The sequence below is a fragment of the Xenopus tropicalis genome, chromosome 7, assembly GCF_000004195.4.
Source record: "Xenopus tropicalis strain Nigerian chromosome 7, UCB_Xtro_10.0, whole genome shotgun sequence".
NCBI lineage: Eukaryota > Metazoa > Chordata > Amphibia > Anura > Pipidae > Xenopus > Xenopus tropicalis.
Genome location: NC_030683.2, coordinates 67873783 through 67896640, shown reverse-complemented (window position 1 = coordinate 67896640; position 22858 = coordinate 67873783).

Sequence of the window (22858 nt, the reverse complement as noted above, 5' to 3'; positions counted from 1 at the left end):
TTTGCACTTGCAACAACTGATAAGCAAACCATCTGCTAGGCCCATGCCCCACTGAAGGTTTTTTATATGTCACTTTTATATGTGTATGTCACACTTGTATACATTAATATCCTCTTAGAGGTCATGGTGACAACATCTAGTTCTTCTAAATATGTGTTCAGCATCAACAATAACAGAACAATCTCCATGCTAAAAATAAAGTGAAATATTTATTTTGATTTCTGTAATACATAATTTGGTAAAACTACTGTTTGCATTTTGTTGATACAAATGGGCAAATTTAATTTGAGATTGCATTTTGTTTGGGCAAAAAAACACAGTGAAAATACTTGCAAATGTACTAGAGAATATCTTTTGAAACTCAGTCAATTAAAGAAAAAACTCATTAAAAAAAAGCAGTGAAATCTGCAAGTTTCTTTGAAAGTCAATGGAAATTATCTGAAGATTTCAAGCAACTTTATTTTATTTATTTTTCCGAGTTTGTTAAAATAGTTGAGATTTATGCCCTAAAGTTCCTGGCGGGAAGTGACCTCTCATTAGATGCAAATGGTCAGTTTACCTCTCCAGTTAAACATTGTTTGGGCTTTTTTCAGCAATGTAACTTTTTACCCACAACTTAACAAAACAGAAATACAATTGGAGGGAAGATTGGCAGAGAAACAATGTCCAATAAAATATATCCCCTCTGCTTGCCAGCACCATCGTATTTTCGGCAGCTATTTTTTTCCTCTCACACATTTTCAGGGACATTTACATCTCCAACAGCACATGTGCACTGCAATAAAGAATGTAGGCTTACACAGGCAGAGCTTAGGCTGATGCCACACGTGGCGTTTTTACACTGCGTTTTTTCTCAGCCTAAAAACGCCGCACAAGCCACACAGCCGCTGACTATGGCGTTTTTCAGCCTAGTACTGGTGACGTAGCAAATCCCGTTACCATGGTGCTAATAGTGCAAAATAGCAAAAAACGCAGCATATTTCAGCTAGGTCCGGCAGCTGCCTTTGTGTATACATAGGAATAGCTTGCTTTGCAAATACTGGGGTATTTCAGCCAACGCTTGAAAAATCCGTGCTAAGGCATTGTCTAATGTATTTCCGTGTTTTGTGGTTTGCTTCGAGTCTTTTCAAGTTACTTCTATGGATGATGACATCGGGCGTTTTTCAGCCGCTGAGAAAATTAGAAAACGCCTTAGCATGGATTTTTCAAGTGTTGGCTGAAATATGCCAGTACAGGTATAGGACCTATTATCCAGAATGCTCGGGACCAAGGGTATTCCGGATAAGGGGTCTTTCCGTAATTTGGATCTCAATACCTTAAGTCTACTAAAAAATCAATAGAACATTAATTAAACCCAATAGGATTGTTTTGCATCCTATAAGGATTAATTATATCTTAGTTGGAATCAATTACAAGGTTCTGTTTTATTTCTACATAGAAAAAGGAAATCAGTTTTAAAGTTCTGAATTATTTGATTAAAATGGAGTCTATGGGAGACGGGCATTCCGTAATTCGGAGCTTTCTGGATAACGGGTTTCCGGATAAGGGGTCCGATACCTGTATTTGCAAAGCAAGCCTACAGGGTAACAGACAGATATGCATAATATCTGATTCAGCTTAGTACTGCCCTTTTGTTTTAAAGATTTAACACTCAGCTAGAAATAACTTAAACCATACCCTCCAGACCAGACACAGAGGTAAACTGTGTTTTCAGCTATTTATTCCCCAGCTTACAAAGGAAACCCCTCTCTTTTTCATTTCATGAGGACTCAAGTGGGCCACACGCAGTAGATAACTGCACACCAATTTAATAGCTCTAGCCTACTATCTGTTATAACTTGAACAACAGCACGGACCCCATTTGGCATGTAATCGCTCTACTCTTCTTCTACATATTATTTTTTCTGCAGCACAGTTGCTAATTCTCAAAAATGTATAATACACAATGGTTTCAGAAGGGACCAATATATATTCTGATATATCTTATTTTTTATTTTTTTTGTCTGATTGAAACATTATGAGGTGAATATAGTTTTTTCTTATTGATTCAACCCCCAGTGTTTAACTGTGCTTCATCCCTAATTTCTAAAAAAGTACATGGGAAATAACAGTATTAAAATGCTATTCCATAAGATAGCACTTAGTATAATTAAACTACTGCACAATGTACCAAGGAACTTTAACCAGACTGGGCACAGGTTTGCTTCAGGTAAGCTATGAAAGCTCGAAAAGTAAATCCCTACTCAGATATTTCAGCCTTGAGACGTTGACCTTGTCTGTAATGTGGTAATTATTAAATCAATAAAAGCTATTTTTAAAGGATTCCCAGTGTACACCAGTCTGCACATGAACTTGTATTTAAATGCTTAATTGGTAGCACCCGGTTCGATTGGCTGTTTGCTCAGGAGTGCTGAATCCATTTGTTTTTTGTATATTGTACAAGTCTGAGGGGATATGTCCTGAATGACAGGTATATCTTCCCATTTTTTAGGTTCTAAACCCTTTAACAAGCACCCCTTGAAGAGACCCAAGATAGGGTTAATCTGGAGGAGGGCATGGGCTGGACAGCCAAGGGGGTTTTAAAGAAGGGAAAGGCAGTTGGGAGGAGCATGTGTGGCATGTGGAAGTAGAGACACATTTGGAACCTGTTTTGAAATGCACCTGACCTTCCTGAGAAAAACTGCTGTTTGAGCCGTGCACTTGGCGGCTAAAGTAAGCCTTCTTTATTGTTTTGGGACACTTTTTTGTTACTAAATGAGACCTGCTCTGTTGTATTTTTGATACTGAACATAAACCTATTTTTCATTGCCCTTTTAGCTGCCTTTCTGTGTTAACAACAAAATGAACTGGTTTATGGAAATTTGGAGTGGCCTGCTTTTGTGCTGAAACCCCGCTGTGTCCCAGAAAACATCACAATATATATATATTCTGGCCATCCCCTCCATAGCATTTTAACATTTGGGTCCCTCTCTAAGAGCCCTCCATCTACTCAGTGATTTGTTCCTTTTGTGAGCACAGAAGTTGACTTACCAGATAGATGCCATGCCGCTCAGCCTCCAGAGGAGTGTCTCAGTGTTGTGACATATTTGGGCTTCAGCCTCCTAGAACCTTTTTCAAGGTCCTCATTGTGGTCATAGCACGACTCAGGTCATAGTACTGGCTTAGAGATTTATCACTACTTAGATGACCTCCTGGTGGTCTCCCGGTTAATAGCTCAGGCTGTGGTTAATTGAGAACTGGCACTTTCCAAGCACTGACTCTTATATAAGAAAGCAAGGGGGTACCAGGAGTGTAGCTCTTCTTTAGGAACTATAACGCATCATGTCCTGGGCAGAAGAATGTTTGCATTCATTAGATAAGATTATATTAAAACAGCATACTGCAGTGTAGATTACAGCATACTATAGTGAAATTAAAATAAATTCGGTGATGTTAAAATACTTGTACAATATAATACAGTGAAATCAAAATAAATACTGTGAAGTTGAAATACTTGTACAGTGTGGTACAGTCAAGTTAAAGTGCAGTGAAGTTGAAGTACTTGTACAATACAGTACAGTGAAGTTAAAATAAATACAGTAAAGTTGAGGTAAGTAAAATTAAAGTAAGTACAGTAAAATTAAGGTAAGTACAGTGAAATTGAAATATAGTGAAGCTGAAGTAAGTACAGTGAAGGTAAAATACTTGATTATATACAAATAATAAAAAGCAGTATAAGCAAATAAAAACAATGTAGGCATTAATATGCATAAAAGCAAATAGACGTGCAAAGTAAAGTAATAAAAGTGCATGGTAGTTCAGCATGGGACTCAGTTCAATAAGGAAACAGCTGTGTGAAAAAAACTTTTCCCAAAGCTACTGGTTTTGATCCGAAGGCTCCTAAAACGTCTTCTGGAAGGAAGGAGCTAAACAAATCTATGGGCAGGATGAAAGGGCTCCCTAAGAATGCTACGAGCTCAGTGCAAGCACCGCTTCTTCTGGACATCTTCAATAGCAGGTAATGGAGTCCCTATAATGCATTGAGCAATTATAGGTTATAGTTATAGGGTTATAGTTATATATGTTATATATAACATATTCCTGGAAGAGAAAATCAAACAGCAGACTTTTAGTAAATCTGCCTCCATGTCTATGTAACTTTAACATAACTCTTTGTCGGACATTTCTGTGTATAAACTGTTGAGTAATTGAGTGGAACATGAACAGTAGGTGGTACTTAAAATTTACTGTAATTACTATATTGAACCACAGACATAACCAGCTTCAATTCATCATGCATAGTTAAACAGAGGTTTAAAGATTTCTGGATTTCTTAGAACCCACCCTGATGGATTCTGCCGAATCCCGAACCAAAACCTAATTAGCATATACTTATTAGGAACAGGAAGGGTTAAAAGTTGCCCGGCTAAAATTTCCCCCCTAAAATTTAACCTTTTCTGAATTCTAATTAGCATATGGGCCAGGACCGGCCAAAACCGAATCCATAAAAAAAGTCTGGAATCCCGAATCAAATCCGGGATTTGGTGCATTCCTAGTTAGAAGCAATCAGCGGTAAGCTGCCATAGATAAAACAAGAAAAGTTTTGATCAATTACGAGGCATTCTTTTAGCTCAGACATAGTGATGTTGGAGCAATATCTCAGAAAAGGGTTTATGGCTGCAGGGTCAAGAAAGGATCAGCTGATCCACATAACTAGAGGGTAGTATACAAATTTTAAAGGACAATGAAAGGTTAATATACATTAAAAGTAAGTCTAAAGGCATTCTTTTTAAGTACCTACTGCATATCTAAATTCCCAGATCCCTGCTTGCTTATGAGATATGGTGCTGGCAGCCGACAGCAGTGTGAAGACTACAGTGACATCACTGAAATCTCTGTGTGTAACTTGATCCTGTCTCCTGTTCTGAGCTACACATGCCCACCAGCCAATCAGAAGCGGATCTGGCAGAGGGGAGGGGGGGGGAGGGAGGGAATGAAACACATGTGCAGTATGAAACAAGGAGGGAAAGGAAGGGAGAATACCTTTTTAGAGATGGCTGCCTGTTCTAGAAAATGTGAAGTAAGTGTGACTGAGTAAATATTTGATTAGGTGAGCCAAAAGTGTAGCGTTTTTACTAAACAATAGGAGGAGTATAGGGCAGTATGCTTGTATGGTTGTCCACCTTTACTCACTGCTACCAAAAAATGATAGATTATGTCCCCTCAGTATGTGTCATGTAAAGACTGTGTATCCATGTGTCAGAATAAGCTTTAAAACTTACTGTAAAAGCTGCAGTTCACACAGAGCCATTGAGAAACTTTTCAGAGAGGAGGAGCGTCTTCTTTCTACAGTTTAGTCCAATGGAAGCTTCTGCCCCTGCTCCCCACTCCTTCTCTGAACATTCATAGCAGAAGACAGCAGCAGCATGGGATCATGTTATGTGCCTGTAACCAATCAGAGGAGAGGCATGAAGAAAGAGACAGGAAGCAGACATACACAGTAGCTTTAGAAGCTCCTACTGCCAGTACTCAGCGTTACACAGAGATTTAACACTCAATTAAAGCAGTTCAGGTTGGGGGCATTTTAGTCCTGGAATGGTGAAAAATATACATTTATTGGAAAAAAAAATTCTTTCATTAAACTTTTATTTTTAGGTTTACAATACCAAATATTAGGTTTGTCCCTGTGGAAGAGTACAGTTAGTACTCGAAACTTTGGATTTTTTTGAATAAAAGTCCTTGTGTGTGCGGCTCTCTGTTCATACAATACCAAATATAATATATGTAATAGAGAACTAACAAATTCAAATTAAGGTGAACTAGCCATGAATTGAGTGAGAGTTTTGTCTAATGACACCGCAAATCTGAGTGAATTATGAACGTCATTATTTATTATAAGTAATAAGTATTAGAACTCACACCATAATTCCTAATTATAACTGTTCATTTACACTGATTTAAATCTGTGTTTGGCATTGCTATCATTTCAGGGAAAAAAAGGATCTAGTGTAATAACTCCAGTAACCTAATAAATATTTAAGAAAATATTAATTGTAATTAGGACATTGTTCTGTTAGCATTACAGAGCAGAAGTCACTTTCACCAATTCTCAAATAAAATATAGAGAATGTCAGTGTCATTTAGGGCAGAGCATGATTGCTTGCTTATTTTGCAACATGTTGTCTTTTCTAAAGTCAAGCAATTTTAAAGAATAGTATATTAACCATTTATTTAATAAATGTATATGGAAATAATTGCATAACTGATAGTTCTGTTGAATGGCTTTGTGTAGTACTCAGTGGGTCTTCTACTCTGCTTGAAAGGAGCAACAAGATGTAAAAACAAGGTCAGCTCTTATTAGAAACTAATGGAGCCATGTGGTAAGTCTCTCCAAGCTGCTGTACTAGGCCCCACACTGGGAGCCACAGGGATCCAATAACAGATTCTGTGTCTGCTTCTTCTTATTTGTAAGTCGTATAAGAACATCCAAGATTATACATGAGAAACACTGAATAATACATAAACCAAGGCAAAGAAAATGTATGGGATTTGTTTCAGGGACTTTTGGCTCCTTCCATCAGTCTCTGACTCTCTTCCAACCTCTCCTTTATTCTTTCCACCCTTAATCTTATCTTCTTTCAGATTTATCTTGTTTGCAATATTTTACTTGATGTCAGAAATTAAAAACATGCAAGAATGGAAAAATATGTCAAAACAAGATTTCTCTGGATGCCTTGGGTATGATATTTAAGGAATATTATCTTTAAAAAATAAAATGTGTGTTTTACAGCAATGGATAATGTTTAAAAAAGTAGACTACAGATTAAAAATGCTGAATTAATTAGGAGTAAAAAATTATAGTAAATTCGAGCTTGCAATGGAGACCATACTCACATGCCTGTTTCTATTTCTCAGAAATATTAGTCCTTTTCTGTTTTTGGCTGCTCAAATTCCATATGCTTGTTTTGTCTTATTGTAGTTTGTTTTCTCTGTTCAGCATGTTTATGTAAGGGCCAGTTTACACCCCTTTTAGACAATAATTCAATGGGGCATGTGCTGACATACTTTTTGTCTATTGTTTTCATTGAGAAATATCTATGGTTTATGCTATTTGTGGCACTAAACTAGAATATGAATCCAGTTTTATTTTAGCAACATCCTGATCCCAAAGAACTTCAAAGGAGCTGATAAATGACGTTATCAGTCCACCGAGAAGCCTCTGATAATGAGTTGCTCAAAGACTGCCTGTTGTGTGGGGGGGTGTGAAAATAGCCCAACTTAGCCCAACTTTCAAATTAGTGCTTTATAATGGTAGAAAAATAGAAAAATGTTTTTAAATGAAAACAATAGGCAGAAAATAACACTAGTCTTATTTATTATAAGGTTTATTATAGCTCCACTGTCCCTTTAAACCCAATGTAAAGACTACTCAAGCTTTGTTGACTATTGTCATCCCAATCCTAGTTTCTGTTGACTTGCAGTCTGTTCCTCATTCTTAAAACTTTAGGCGCTAGCCATTGACTATCTGAGTACAAATCCTACCTAATCCTTTAATATAATTCTAAATGTAATTTTTTTTTTCCTCCAGGCTTTTTAATCTGCTGGGGTATGCTACATTATTTGTGGAGTCAGAAGCAGTAGTGCAGAGAATATAAACAAACAGACATGGCGTTAATGGAATGTCAACAACAAATGCAAATATGATGCATTTTGAAATAAATGAAGTCCCTGAATGTGGAAATAACTGAAGGTTGATTAAGCCACTTTTTCTCCATGAAGCATTACACGACTGACCCGGAGTACAATTTTTGGTTATACTTTTCTTTTCTTTTTGTTTTTTAGAAATCTTGTAACTTGCTTTGCATCCTAGAGTTAACATTGTTTTTTTTGTTGCTGTTGGTTTTTTTTTTTACAAAAATCCCATTAACAAATAAAATCTTGCTTGCTGTGTTTATTTTTTTGTTTCAAAATGGATACACACTATAGAATTCTTCTCGGTCTTGAGAAAACTTTTATGACTATTTTTTGTATTTTAAGTATTTTTTTTTTTGTATTTTTAGTGCTAGTAAGGTAAGTCCGTGGATGCTGTATTTGTCTCCATGATGTGGGGCAGTGATCCCCAACCAGTGGCTTGTGAGCAACATGTTGCTCACCAACACTGAGAGAGCTAAGGTCAGAATTACAGTGGCCCTTGTTTCTGATATTCTCAGACTCACTTTCATCAGGTATGGTACCTAGGGATTGGAAGAAGGCGAATGTCATTCCTATATTTAAAAAGGGAGTAAGATTTTAGCCTGGCAATTATAGGCCTGTAAGTTTGACATCCGTGGTGGGCAAGTTATTTGAAGGTTTGTTAAGGGATCACATACAAAATTATGTACTGGAGAATGCCATTATGAGCAGTAATCAGCATGGCTTTATGAAGGACAGGTCATGTCAGACCAATTTAATTGCTTTTTATGATGAGGTAAGTAAAAAGCTGGACAGTGGGGATGCAGTAGATATAATCTATTTGGATTTGCCAAAGCATTTGATACCGTTCCCCACAAACGACTGCTTTCTAAACTAAGGTCTATTGGTCTTAGTGAAGTTGTTTGCACATGGATAGAAAACTGGCTACAGGATCGGGTACAGAGGGTGGTTGTTAATGGTACATTCTCTACTTGGAATAAGGTTCTCAGTGGGGTCCCTCAAGGTTCTGTACTGGGTCCACTTTTGTCACAAATGACTTGGGGGAGGGTATTATGAGTAATGTATCAGTGTTTGCAGATGACACAAAACTCTGCAGACCAGTCAATTCTATCCAGGATGTGGCATCCTTGCAGCAGGATCTTGACCAACTGGCAATCTGAGCGGCTAAGGGGCAGATGAGATTTAATGTGGATAAATGTAAGGTCATGCACCTGGGATGTAAAAATATGCAAGCCACTTATACCCTTAATGGGACTGCACTAGGCAAACCCATAATAGAGAAGGACCTTGGAGTCCTTGTAGATAATAACCTTGGCTGTAGCAAGCAATGCCAGGCAGCAGCTGCAAGGGCAAACAAGGTTTTGACCTGTATTAAAAGGGGTATAGATTCACGGGAGGAGGGGGTAATTCTTCCCCTTTACAGAGTGCAGGTAAGGCCCCATCTAGAATATGCTGTCCAGTTCTGGTCTCCAGTGCTCAAACGGGACATGATTGAGTTAGAGAGGGTCCAAGAGAAGGGCAACCAAGTTGGTAAAGGGTATGGAAAGTCTCAGTTATGAAGAAAGATTGGGTTTTTTACACTGGAGAAGAGGCGCTTAAGAGGTGACATGATAACTATGTATAAATATATAAGGGGATCATATAATAACCTTTCTAATGTTTTATTTACCAGTAGGTCCTTCCAACGGACACAAGGGCACCCACTCCATTTAGAAGAAGGGAGGTTCCGTTTAAATATTCGGAAAGGATTTTTTACTGTGAGAGCTGTGAAGTTGTGGAATTCCCTCCCCGAATCAGTTGTGCTGGCTGATACATTATATAGCTTTAAGAAGGGGCTGGATGGATTCTTAGCAAGTGAGGAAATACAGGGTTATGGGAGATAGCTCTCAGTACAAGTGAGGGAATACAGGGTTATGGGAGATAGCTCTTAGTACAAGTTGATCCAGGGACTGGTCCGATTGCCATCTTGGAGTCAGGAAGGAATTTTTTCCCCACTGTGGCAAATTAGAGAGGCTTCAGATGGGGTTTTTTGCCTTCCTCTGGATCAACTAGTAGATAGGCAGGTTATATATACTGTAGGCATTATGGGTGAACGTGATGGACATATGTCTTTTTTCAACCAAACTTACTATGTTACTATGTTACTTTGAATGTTGCTCCCAGTGGCCTCAAAGCAGATGCTCATTTTTCAATTTCTGGAAGTTTTAGTTACATATAATCATGTGTACTGCCAAACAGAGCCTCCTGTAGGCTGCCAGTCCACATTGAGCGTACCAGTAGCTAATCCCAGCCCAAATTTGGCCCCAGGAAATTTTTGCATGCTTGTGTTGCTCTCCAAATTTCTTTATATTCGATTGTGGCTTGTGGGAAAAAAAGGTTGGGGATCCTTGATGTAGGGAATAACTGCTTATACAGTTACAGTTTTTGTTTTAAACATCTTTCTTGGTGACTTTCCATGAACTGGAAATATTTTTTATAGATAAAAAAAAATTCTCTATCCACTTTAAGTTTTGTGTTATTGATCGGTTTGTTTTTTTTACATTACTAACTAACTTATAGCCAAGTTACCTGCTGTAACCTATTTTCCAATATTTTTGCTAAAATCACAGACTTACAGATAAAGTACATTGTATTTACTTGTCTGGCTCACAAGGGACACAACAAACCATTTTATTAAATAGAAAAATGAGTGTGGCTGCATATTCCAGAAATTAAGGTATACTGGATTTATTACATAAACCAATAAAGAGACTGATTTCTTGAGATGTTTGTAGTAGTAAGCTTGCAATTGACTGCAAAGTTCTCCTGAATGTGCTCTATCTATGGTGATCAGATTGCTTTGTAGATGTTCTGTCATCTGAGTAAAGCTGGCCATACATTAAAAGATCTGCTAGTTTGGCCCAATATGCCCACCTTGAGATAACACAAACAAATAATAAACTGAGCTTAATCTTTTTGCAATCATGAATACCATGAAAGCATGGTACTTTGTTCTAGTATGGGGAAAAAAATTATTGTATTACTTAAAAGTAAATCAGAAGCAGTTACCTTCATAGGACTGTTAACAACACAGGACTCTGTCAAGCCCCACATACAGTAATGAACAATACTTGTAATCATCACCACATCTGTCATAGTCTAGCTCTAGTTTAAGCACACACTTGATCTGTGAATGGCATTGGGACAGTGCTAAAGCAAGAACAGAGAGTAAAATACAACTACTGTGCTGCTCTTCAGTCCCAGACTTTCTGGTTCCAAAGTTGCCTTGCAAGGAAACTTGGAAAAAACAAAGCAACACATACTGGCTATTTACATTTTTGCCAGTGGGAAAGAATTTGCAGGGTATTAGTTGAGCAGATTTATCAGGGCAACTAATCTCAATGCGTGCCATAGCCCTTAGGCCTCAAACTTACACATTTTGCTGTAGCTTTTTTCAGTACACAGCCAGTGATTTTCTCATTTGTGCTCTTTTTGAGTCTAGAAACACATTTTGCTTCCCTTTTTCTTGTATTGGGCTGGTTAATTTTCATGCTGTGATGCAGAAATTGTACCTCAACAATTCATTATAATTAGCAAAGGCAGTATTTTTTCTATAAATAAAGATCCTTTTGGGTTCTGGATTGTTAACAGAAGTTCTTACTGTATATGAATTCCATTTTCTTTATTATGACATTGCTGAGGTTATTTACCCACAACCTTACCATATTTAGATTTAAGCTGATTCAGATATATCTAGCACTGCAGGCTACTTGGCTTCATGTTAAACAACAGAGTTCCGAAGAGAATCCAATTCCATTTGTAGTCTTTCATTTTCATTGTTTCTCTAATGTGAGCTCAAGCCTCAGTAACTTTTGAGAAAGCTTTTTATGAGCCATGGTAAACTGCCTTGCTGCCATTCCTGTATTACATTTACATGGCACATTCAGCTCACTCAGTCTCTTTTTCTGCAGCTTTTAATGTGAGCAATGTTTAGCTTCCACTTTAGGGCATTTATTTCACCACTGGGGACTTTTTTAATGTTGTTATCTACTCCAGCAATTCTTTAATTTCATAACAGGATTTTCAATACATTGCAGTTACATTGCATGGTCCCTAGCCAGTGCTTGAAAGGGCTGCTCCAAGTATCCTTTCTCAGCACAACATAACTTAAAAGTATTTGTTTTGCTACATAGCCTTCTGGCTTTTAGGTATCACCAACTTCTGCATGAAAACAGCACAGTATTTTAGCAGCAAAACAAAAATAAAACCTGTACACAGGCAATCCCTTGGAGTGGCCACTCTGCTCTCTGCACTGGGCAACTGGGCGTTATGCAGAAGCTTTGACTTTTACTCACACATTCAGGGAAGCAGAGTTAACTCATGCAAACATGAAAAAAAATACTGGTATCGGATCTAGTATGCAGAATGCTCAGCATTTTCCACATATGGGCTTTCTCTGTAACTTCCTAAGTAATTTAAACATTAAATAAAGCCAATAGGAATGTTTAGCAACCAATATGGATTTATTCAGTTTTTTATTATCAAGTACAAGTTACTGTTTTATTATTACAGGGAATAATTCATAAAAAATATTAGCTAAAATGGTTTCTATTGGAGATGGTCTTTCAGAAAAGGGATCTGATACCAGTATCAAGTATTTTATTTTCCAGTAGTGATTTAACTGTATGTTTCCACTCACCACCATGTGCTTCAGTTTACAAAGAGATGACAATTAGCATTATGCCTATGTAGGTCAGCTGTTTTTAAACTTTTCCCATAGAAACACTTTACAACACATTAGGCTTTTCTTAACCCACAACCAATGGTTACCCATTTGGGACATCATATTTGAAATTACAATTAGCATTAGTTTATTGCAAATATTACATTTTTTTAAACTAAGATAGTTTCCATTAATTGACTGAAATATTTATAGACAGAACTCAATCATATCAGCTTATTTAGATCACCATAACATAGGCCATGTTTAAAAATCATTTAAACAAGAAATCAAACCGGTAGTATTGTTTTGCAACCAATATGAATTATTGCAGCTAAGTCAAGTACAAGGTACTGTTTGTATTATGCAGAACAAGGAGATTTGTAAAAATTAGAATTATTTGCTTAAAATTGAGTCTATGAGAGCTTTCCTGCAATTTAGAACTTTCTGGATATTTCTGGGTTTTTCCAGATAAGTGATCTCATACCTGTAATGAAAATAAATACAACTGTCAAGTATCCTTTGTGTCTAGGACATTTTCAGGCTCAGCTGATAACTTTTCATGAGGATTACCCAGTGTGTGCCTACTTTTGTTCTTCATACAGTATTTGTTATAGCTATTGATTTTATATGGACAACAGGTTTTATTCTTTTCCTTGCAGTTTGTGCGGAACCTCTAAAAATAAATTACAGTTGGTGTGTTTATGGGTGTCTTTGGTGGGGTCAATTAAAACCCTTATCTTCATTGTACCCAGTGCTTGAATTGGAGGGAAAAAGTGAAGGGATGTTATGGGCACTGCGTGTAGTGCAGCATGCCAAAAAGGATCACTTCCCATAACTGTAAGCCATACCCACTGTTATATTAAACCTCGCCCACCAACATTTTCTGGTTTCACCCATTCACCCACTTTAAAGCAAAGCAATTTTTCAATTCAACTATTTACTAAACAGTTTAATGCCCAGTATGCATAGATTAAACAAAGTATGTGACCTGCAGGTACTCCACTAAAAAAATTGTATTTGAATTTTCTAGACTGGCAATTTAGTTCAGCAACAGTACCCTGGCTGCATATTGTGTGTTATAACACAGAACAACCCCAGGATATTCTATATTACTCCACATAATTTAATATATATCATGCTCTCACTATTTCTCAGTCTGCTACTGTTCGCTACCTTTATTTTATCTGTTCCCCCTTGTTCTTTTTCTCTCCTATTGCCTATAATCTCTATGATGCCTCTACATTCCTCATTCCCCACCTTCTCCATCTTTTCTCTATTTCTCCACCAGCAATCTTTTCTCCCCTTTTATCTTCTATAAGCTCTTTTTGTTTGCATATCTAACCCCTCCATTTTATTTGTATGCAGAAGTAGAGCGAAGCAAAAGAAAGGTCTGATATTACAATAACTGGGATTCAAAACCCTTGCATCCCAAAAACACTTGTGAAGTTCCACTGTAATTATCTGCAAGTCTATTTTAATTGCAATGAGGAAAGGAGACAATCTTGATACACAATTGGCTGCAATGCCTTAATTTTATTGTAAAAGAAAAACTCTTGTTATTTTAATGAACAACCCCAGAACCCAAAGAACACTGCAAAGCAAATGTGCAGAGGTTAGGTTAGACATTACTCAAATATGCACTGACTAGAAGCTGTATTACTTATACTCTTATATATGTATTTCACTGTGCATTGTCTAATATAAATATAAATCTAGCTAATTATCCAGAATTGTTTCATGCTAATTCTTGTTAACTAATTCCAAATGAGTGCAATGTAATAAGCAGCAAATAGATTCAGCTACAGAAATGTTGTGTGTGTATACAGGTACATAGAATATAAATAAATATAAGAAATTAAATTTGATAAAAATTAATTAGAAATTAATAAAAAAAAATGTATTACCATTATGAAGTTGGTATTTGTGCTGCCTTATTTATGTATGTATTTATTTAACCTTTGTCTTTTTTGACATACAGCATAATGCAGTTGTGTACTGTATATTAATTCTAAAACAATAATTTGAAATGGTATTTAATAATCAATTTCAAATCACATCAATTTTATTTTATAATCTTTATACTATATACAACCATATAAAGAACAGTTGTATATAATTATTTATTGATCTCTTTTAATTTCCTTAATAATTTAGAATTAATTTTTATCCCACATAGATTTGTATTAATATATGTTACAATCAGTTTTAAGCAAATACACAGCACATACATTTCCTAATTAGCAGGGCTGGTGCAACAATACATGCAAAACTGTGCCCCTTAGTGTCCACTTGTGCTCGCAAGTCACAGAGTGCAAGTGTGCTCTATGCCCTTTCTCCATCTGCACAGTTTGTGAAAGGCAAAGAACACAGCACATTTGAGGACAAATAAGACATGTAGATAATGTACATAACACCTTGAGTAGGAGTAAGTACAGAAGTTGAAGTCAATGGGACACCTTGGATTATGCCCACATGCTGCTCTTACATGGCAAATACAAGCTGCACCTGCCAGCATGTCATTCATAGTCCAAGGCAAAGTCTACGTAATTGCCTAATGGTATAAAATTTAGTGATTGAGCACAACTTTCCCTTTTTTACTATAGTTTATACAGGGGCAGTGGCCAGCTCCATGTTGTAGCTCCCACCCTTCCCAGCTACAGTCAGGTGATGCCAGTGAAGCCAATAAAAGGGGCAACCATTTGGGGGTGTTAACCTTAAAAGCAACTAAGTTGCAGGTAAAACTCAGTCCCTTTGTTAAATGTATATTGAAGCTGGCCAGAGGAGATTTCGACATAGTTGGCCAGCTTGAAGTATATTGCAATATATGGACAAACAATTCCTGTTTTGCTTAAAGGGGAGGGCATTTCTTGGTAGCTTAATGCACAGAATGTTTTAATGTCCTATATATATTGATAATGGGTGGGTGCAGAGGATCTCTTGTTGTTGTCTATTGTATTTTGTGGTCACAACCTCATGGTATAAAATTTAGTGCTTGAGCACAACTGTCCCTTTTTTGCTTCTTTTAGATGGCACATTTTTTCATTTGTGCTTTTGGTAGTTTTGACTCAAAATATTATTTTACACCAAAAAAATTGTTTTTCAGCACAAAAAAACCCACAAATCGAATGTTATTAAATCTGCCCTAAAGTGAGAGTACTCTTAGATGCATAGGAGTACCTTAAAGGACAATGAAAGGTTAATTTAAATTAAAAGTAAATCTAAAGGCATTCTTTTTAAGTACTTACTGCATATCTAAATTCCCAGATCCCTGCTTGCTTCTCTGAGATATGGTGCTGGCAGCCTACAGCAGTGTGAAGACTCCAGTGACATCACTGAAATCTCTCTGCCAGCAGCAGCCTTCCTATTCTCTGAGCATGTGTGTAACTTGATCCTGTCTGCTGTTCTGAGCTACACATGCCCACCAGCCAATCAGAAGCGGATCTGGCAGAGGGGGGGGGGGATGAAACACATGTGCAGTATGAAGCAAGGAGGGAAAGGAAGGGAGAATACCTTTTTAGAGATGGCTGCCTGTTCTAGAAAATGTGAAGTAAGTGTAGGGAAATTGCAACAATTGAAATTCAGGTTGCTCAAAGAATTCCTTAATTTAAAGTCCATCTGTGACAGGGATGAATTTGTAGGTCATCCCCATTAGCATATTTTTTTTGGGGGGGTGGGGATTTTCTTGTATTCGTATTTCAAAGCCAAAGCAGAAGTGAAGCTGACATCTTGTTTTGGTGCTGGATTGCCGTAGGCCTCAGAACACTTAGCCCAAGGGAGTCAGTAAATGAGAGAAGAATTTGTTATCTTTGAGCTGCTCTATACAGAGAGGTACATTTCTTCTGATAGTCTTTCACACCATCTGCAGAGTGTTACTGCATCATATTCCAGGAAATCCCACACAGCTAAACACCAAGCCAGAACATCCTATTACACTTCTGACACACACATGCAATTTTTGAAAACCCGTACAATACTGCATTTATTGCTTACACCTTCCCTCAGATTAAATCTATGCATATGATTAAAATATTTCATTAAAAATGGATTAACATTGCATCTGAGATTATCTTGGTGAGAGGTATTTTTAACACTGTTTAGTGCTATATCTATATTGTAATTAACATTTGAGTCGGTGCAGTATTAATGATGCTTATCACTAGTCATTAATTAAACTCATGGTACTAATGTAATTCAGACTGAACCATGTGCGGTATACAAAACATGGTGTAATTTGTCATATATTTCTTCTTTAACTTTACCGGCACAGTAATATGAGTTTAGTGACAGCAAAGAGTCTGCATGTAGAAAGGTTGCTATGACAGAGAGGAGTGGAGCGTGCTTTACTTGCTCTGGCCGTCAGACAGACATCACCCTGAAAATCTAATTACTCCTAGAGAGAGAGAGAGAGAGAGATCATAATACTCAAAGATCAGAAAAGAGCTTCATAAAGTGCTGCCAGACCGAGGGACAGACAGCGATATTAATAAAATGCTAAGCAAAGACATTAAGTGTAAGGCAGATAACAGGGACCTGACGCGACTAAATAAAAATTTAAGTTCTCTAGGACCAGATTTTAATAGTGCAGGCAGTTGTCTAAATGGTTTATAAAGAACTGATAACATAAGAACACTGTTAGACACAATGCAGATATAATAGTAAGGATAGGAATAGCAGGTTTGAATAACTACAGCAGAATTTAGTGCTGCACATGTCATAATCTGGAACGCAGGATCTGTGAAGAATATGTGAGATAGGGAGCACAGGAAATTAAGAAGCCTTTGCAGTGTATGTTCTTAGAAAACATGAGAGGAAGGCACAGTGTTTTCATAAGTATGTTCTGTCTGGTTGTATACATATTAACACAGTAACATTTGCTTAAAAGGCTAGAGACACTTCTTAGGTCTTACCAGAATTGTTTTCTACATGAAAATGTGTCTATATGTCCTTAAGACCATTTTCCTAAATTTGACCTCTTTCTATATAAATTGGACACAGGCTGCTTCTTCTTGAAGAACGCGTTAGACTCCAACACACTCTTATAGTCTTCAGAGCTTGTAAGGCGGAATACTTGACTGACAGGAAGAATCTGACAGCTATATAGTGTTGTCAGCTTATACAGGGTCAGAGTTTAACACTTTCTTATAACAGTGCTGCCACTTTCTTTCAAGTACAAGTGGTACTATAAAATAACAATCTTCACTGTACTGCAAAAGTCTCTTTCACTATTCTGTGCTGCTCTTTTTAAATGTTTTTTTTAATTCATTCCCCCTTCCATGATTATATATGTGTGGTACTTGCATGCCTGTCTGCTTGCCTTTTCTATAATGACATAATGACCTATGCTATGACTGCTTGCAAGATTAACCTTTCAGCTCCCAGTGCTGAAGTAGATCATTTGTGCAGGAAAGGCAGATAGAGAGACATAAATCATCAAATAAGGGGGAATGAGCACCATAAAAACTAGCAGTGCAGAGAGGTGTTTTCCAGAAAGATTTTTTTTTACAGCAACATATTTTACTAATCTGGTAGGTGATTTGGTAATTAATAGTTATTATTGCTTTCAAAGAAAAGATCTAATCACAAAATTAAAGGTGTCACTATCACTTTAATACTTTAATGGGGAATAGTAAGTCTCTTTTGCTAAAGAGGGCAAGGTGCAAATATAAAAAAGCATGAAGCTTGTTTGCCTACATTGCCAGAACTGTTACCCTTGCCCCCCTGCCCCTATTTTTTCGGGAGTTAACCGAATTTGGCCTCTATCCCGTCTCCTGTCATCCAATAGCATTCTACTAATCCTTTTTAAATACCCCCAAGTTTGCGGGTGTTACACTGTCCTTATAAGGTGACAGCTCTGCATTGCACTCTGCTGCCTCATGCAGTATTTGTGTCAACCTCTGTCAGAAACGAGGCTTCTCATGTTGAGAATTAGAAGCAAAGATTTGTGCAGAAGTGGGTACAACAACATACATTTTTCAGTGACTGGCACACAAGTAGGTGCAACATGAGCCCTGTAGTTACTTACTTCCTAAGGTACTATCAAAGATGGAATCTGCAGAAAGGCATCTCTGCACAGAGTGTAGTGCCAATAACATAGATAAGTAAACAAGCTTAGATACACAAGGAAGTCAATAGGATGACAAAATGACATTGTGGTTAAGGTGTTTTTAGCATATGCACAGTATATGTATAGCATATATATTGTTCTGCATTTCTCTCAAATCTTCTTCTAAATGTATGCAATTATAACTACAGTATGTGCACCTACTGTCTGTCTGTATATCTGTATGGGCACACTATTTTGTCTTGTATACATAATAATAATGGTAAAATATAATGGTAAAAGAACACGCCACTCTCAGGCGTGTATGACACGGGGACAGGGCAACAAGGGGTTACACTCAGTCACCTTTCACACAGGTTAGACTAACATCAAGCACCCCCAAACACACCACCACCCCAAATAACCCCATCTATCATTAACAGGTGATAGAAACCTAATCTAAATATCTATCTGCTCTCTACAACAGGTATTATTTCCCAATACACAAACTGTATCACACACTTCCTCTCACTGTAAGTAGGGTTAGCTTTAAACTAATTCCACAAGCACACTAGCAGCCAAAGGGTTAATTTACAAACACACTCTCAACTGGTTAATTAGCCTTTACACAGAACTTGCCCTCTACTCAATACACCTACAGCCAAGCAGTTAATACATTTAGGCCCGAGCATTTATACAAGGTATGTGGGGATCTTTATAGAGCCAAAGGACATAACTTATTACATTTTATATTTAATATTACAAGGGTAAACAGTGCAATAAAACACAGAGAAAACCCTATGTACGTTACCGAATTATCTTTTGTGTCCTCCTGAGGTAAGAGTTTGGAAAAATTGAGCCCATCCCCCAACAGATTGGGACCCCAAGAATGAGCTAACTAATACCTGGGTCTGTGCCTTTTTTATCCTCCTGCTGGGCCCCTCCCTCATTACTGTATGCATGTGGAGGGAGTGTCCAGGAACTTGTCACATGACCCCCCCTGTAGAGAGCTGCACTTCTCATGCCAGTTTCTTGTCATATAATATTGGTACTTGTCAGTACCCAATATTATTATGAAAGTAGGAGCTTGTTTTAACCCATATGTGGGTGATCAAAATGGTACCAAACATGAGGGGTGTCTCATGTCCCAGTCCCCCAGAAACTATCCCTCCTAACTGGTGGGTATAGGTAGTCCCTGTTTGGTATCATTGGGAAGTATGGGGCCTCCTCATAACCAATATATAATTTATAAGGATGTGAACCTTAAAGCAAAGGAGATATAGATCCCTTTCTATAATCCATATTTTTTGTATGCTGTTCCCCCCTGCTGTTCTTCTAGGTCCACGACTGCCTTTCTTTGATCAACAGATCAAAGAAATCAATGGCCTCAGGTTTCCTGCCCACAAATGGCTGGCCCCGCATTGTCTGATGAGTTTGATGAATTGGTCACCTTCCACAGTTCCTTGTTGTGTATTGAATTAATTAAGGGTGTCTGTGGGAGCCTGCGACCAGATGTTGATAGGGGTTAACCCTTTGCCATGCCAGGGCAATATTGCCTGGGCATGACAGTAAAGTTTAATAAGGTTTGGCCAATAGGTTTTTGCTTGCCCAAAGCTTGGAAATGTTTTTTTTTAGTAAAAATACAAGGGAAATGCTGACAAGGTTTGATAAGGGAGGCAGATTAACAATTTTTATTACTTTTGCAAAAACATTGTGAAAAAAATGAAACTTTGGCAACAGGTTGTGAAAAAATATTACTCCTCAGAGAATCGGGGTGATGCACTCGCTAAATATGCCCCAAATGTGTTAGTAAAGCTTCAGTGCTAATTTTAGTACTGGAACAGAAGCTGTTGTTTTTGTACAAAAGAAGAATAATGTATTCCGTGCTACTGTTCTTATACTTGAAGGATGAGGTTTGGCTTGTTCTGCTTCACAATAATACTTGCTAAAGTGGCATTACAACATATTTTGCAATCTTTTATTTGCTACATTTTTAAGTTACTTTTCTGTACCATTTGATTTTTTTAAACATTTTTTACCTTTATGCTGTAAACAAATTTGCTTGGATGGTGAAGCTTAAGCCTGTTTGCTAAAGTTTGAGATCAAATTGTTTCCTCAGTTTCAAGTTTTCAAAGTTTTGTTTTTTTCTTTAATTTTGAATACCCTTTGAAATTGATGAATAGAATAAGGATTTGACGCTTTGACATTTTTAGATTCAAAATTCAAATAAATATGCAAACATTTAAGTTTGGTAACATTTCAGGTTTATTTGAATTGACTAAGCCTCCCTGTGTTACATTTGGGTTAAGCCACATACTTCAGGAAATGAATAGAAAAATAATATAGTTTTATTGTTGTGGTCTTATCTACCTATTGTAAACTTTTTCTTGGATTAATCATTCAAAAAACGTAATATAAACTATTTGGGGAACACAATAAAAATAATTAATGGTCAAATGATGTGCAATGTGAAGAATTTTCCTCCTACATGAACCATTTTCCCATAGCACATCACCCATTAACAGAATAAAAATAATTTTCTAAATTGTACCAGTGCACAGTTTAAGTAAAAAAAAAGTCTAACTTGTATTACAAAAATTGCTACATTCAAATAAGTCTTTAGAAAAGCACTATGTACTTTTACAATTTAAATTGTCTAATGAATTACTGTGAAATGTGCTTTTTTTCATTCATAATTGTGAAATTGTATTCAATTTGTCACTTTTATTATAATCTTCACTGTGTATATGATCTTTTGTGTATCTGGCATTATTGAAATGCTATATTAATGTCACCACAAAATTAGTATGTGTCCTTACCCAATATAAAGTAGAAGGAATTTTAACGTCAGTTCTTTCTTTTCTCCAAAGTGTTCATAAAAAGACATGGGTTATTGCCTAGGACTCTCAAGCTGTGCATTATTGGTCACATTTTAACAGCTTGACTACATGTAATCTGAGTCCTTTACTTCATTCAATCTTAGTTTAAACTAAGACAGGCATTAGGACAGCAGCCAAAGGTTTTAAGTGTTTTGCCATTTTATGCATGTCACTACTGTTTGGCAATTGTAACATACAAGCTTAAACATTCCTTAACTTTGTTCTAGTTCCACTTGACTTTTCATACTGTACCAGACTCTTCTTTTTTAAACATTTCTATTAATCTCTTATCGCTATAGAGTTCTTTTATACAGGGCTTTCTGATTTTGTTTTGTTAATTTACCTTTCCAAGGCAATATCACTACCTGGTTTTCTATTTTTAGGGTTTAGGTTTTTATTTATGTAGTGGTATGTAGACATCTTTGTACTCTGTTCTGTATGTTCAATAATGCATCCTTCCACATTACAAATTATGAGATAAACTAAACTTTATACGCATCATACAGTACAGAAAAGATTCTGTTGTCCTGTTTTTCTTTCATTAAACCTTCAGTGATCTATGAAAGATTTGCCTATTCAATATGGTGCAGTTTTACCTCACACAAAGCATTTTGAGTTTTTCAGTTTCTTACTATTTCACCCATATTTTACCCATACCTCTCATTTCCAACTTTGATTTAGGCATTTATATGAAAAGATAGATGGCACTGGAAAAATGAATGAAAATAGCTTTCATTGGTCTAATAAAAATAGTTGGAGCTACAGTTATTTTTATTATATCGGCTTATTACCAAGGGAATATGCTGCTATTATTGTACAAAAAAATATATTCCCCTGTGTCTTATTTAAACATTAACTAGACTTAATTTGGTTGTATAGGCAGCTCTACATATTTCTCAGGGTTAAGGAGCTTCCCTTCTTGCAATGTCTGCATTCTGTGGTACCTACCAACATGGAGTACTGCAGTGTATCACTAATGAATGCCAATATTTAATTGCTTCCTGAAGGCAATGACTGATGCACTGAAGTTGTGAGACTAGACAAGAATGTTCCTACTCCATCTGAGTTTCTTAATCATATCTTCCACGTCTCCAGCATAAGTTATTGTTTTATTCCTCTGCTTGGCCATTTAGTGTATCTGTGTAGTACAGTTTATATTTGTTCCCTTTTAGCCACCTTACTTTGAGCCCACAGCAATGCATATTAGGAGTACAGACTCCATTTTGTGGACGAAGCACACCAAATTCCACTCTCTCTCTCATATTCATTGAGGTCTGGCATGGTGCCGAGAGACTGGCGGATTGCTAATGTGGTGCCGTTATTTAAAAAGGGATCCCGTTCTCAGCCTGAAAACTATAGGCCTGTTAGTCTGACATCAGTAGTAGGAAAAATTTTGGAAGGGGTAATAAGGGATAGGGTACTTGAATACATTGCAGTTCACAATGCTATTAGATTGTGCCAGCATGGTTTTATGCGTAACAGATCTTGCCAGACTAATTTCGTCGCCTTTTATGAGGAGGTGAGTAGGAACCTCGATACTGGAATGGCAGTTGATGTAATCTACTT